Here is a 1869-nt window from a genome sequence, read left to right as displayed (position 1 = left end):
ATAAATACTCACATACACCAAGGCAGAGATAGCAGAACCCACTGAGGATAACAAAGAAGGATGCCACCGGTTTATCCCACCTATTTTGGAGTCTGGGCAGGGTAAAGCACCTGTCAGCTGGGCAACACTTCACCACTTTGGAAGGCAGTCTGGATAGTTATTTCAATCCTCAGGTTGATAACCTTTAACTCTTGTGGGTGCTACGGCCAGGCAAAGATCAGGGTTTATACTAACCTGTATCCTGTCACTAGTCCGTGGCCCTAAGCTAAAGCAACTTTGCCGGATGGAAGAATACTTCCAGCTGTATTCTAGTTGGGGCCTGAGCTGCCCTTGCTATCTAGATCCTAACTAGCTCACTCCTCCTAGAGGGTGCTATAACAAGAACTGCTATTCTATTTCTAAGCCTCGTTCACGGGGCCCTGTCCCCGACTTCTCCAGAGTAGGTATTAATCTCTGGGGTAATGGCTTGGCTGTAATGGGGCCTGTTTCTGCCCCCAGGCTCAGTGGAGCTGTTCTTAGGTAACAGAAAGGCAGCCAAAGAGGAAGCCACTCCTCCTTGCTAGACATTACATAAGTCTGCAATGGGAGTGGTCAACCAGGCTAAACCAATGGGATATAAAGTATAGTGCAAACTAGATACATAGGACTGCCTAGTAACAGTAGAATATGTAAAGAGGTAGGATTTAAAGCCAAAGGGGAGCTAAACACTATGGGTCCCTACATTTAGATTTTACTTTTCCTTCTCCTGTGATGTATTTAGTGACAGACTGTAGTGGTAATGGAATACTCAGTGAATGAATATAAAGACCTCATCAAACTAACGTACCTCTCTAGGGGCTGCCCCTATAAATCTGACAATTTATGGCAGTGACCCCCAAGCAGTGGCTTGTGAGCAACATGTTGCTCCCCTACCCCTTGGATGTTGCTCCCAGTGACCTCAAAGCAGGTGCTTATTTTTTAATTTCTGGTTAGAAGGCAAGTTTTGGTTGCATAAAAACCCAGTGTAATTGCCAAAAAGAGCCTTCTGTAGGCTGCCAGTCAACACAGGAGCTATGAATAGCCAATTATAGCTCTCATTGGCAGCTCTCCAAAACTTTTTCATTTGAATGTGACTCACAGGTACAAAATGTTGGGAACCCTGGATAGAGGGTCTGCAGAGGTGAACCCTTCAGTAAAGCCACAATGCCTATGGACTACTTGGTTTCCCAATAGCTGTAATACCCTGATTCAGAATGTTTATACTATGCTTGACTAGAGCAAAACTCTCTTATGTACTATCTCTTCTTCATGGTCATAGCACTATCTTTGTATTGTGGTTTATGTTGTTACAAAAATAAAAAGTGCATTTTATTTTATTTAAAAGTATTAGTAGTTGTACCCCTATCTCTGTAGTTATATAGTATAGCGCAATAGATGGAGTAAGCAGAGTGCTAGCTCCTAAACCCCAGTCCGAACGCATTCATTGCTAAGCTGCGCACTCATTCCCTACATACCCCACGAACCCTCACTTCAACCCACTGAACTGGGGAAAGGTTTATGTGCGAGGCAAGTATAATATCTTTGAGGGAAGGGAGCTTCCCCACAACATGACGTAAAAGGCAATTGCTAAATCTGAGAACAGCGGCAAGAAGAGAACCAATCAGGGCGCAGGCTGCCCTATGGGCGCTCTGTCACTGTGCCAGCTCGACCGGTTCCTGTTGTGGGGCCCTTTAAGAGAAGGAAGGCCGGTTTGTTCCTTCATAGGCGTGGCTCGAACCTGGGATATAATAACAGAGAGATGCCCGGTGAGCCGAGTGTGACAGGGACACGGTGGCGCTCCTGCTCTGCTCTGTAAGAAGGAGACAAGCTTGAGCTCTGTGACTGGAATCA

This window comes from Xenopus tropicalis, chromosome 1, assembly GCF_000004195.4.
Source record: "Xenopus tropicalis strain Nigerian chromosome 1, UCB_Xtro_10.0, whole genome shotgun sequence".
Lineage (NCBI taxonomy): Eukaryota > Metazoa > Chordata > Amphibia > Anura > Pipidae > Xenopus > Xenopus tropicalis.
This window is presented reverse-complemented; position numbering follows the sequence as displayed.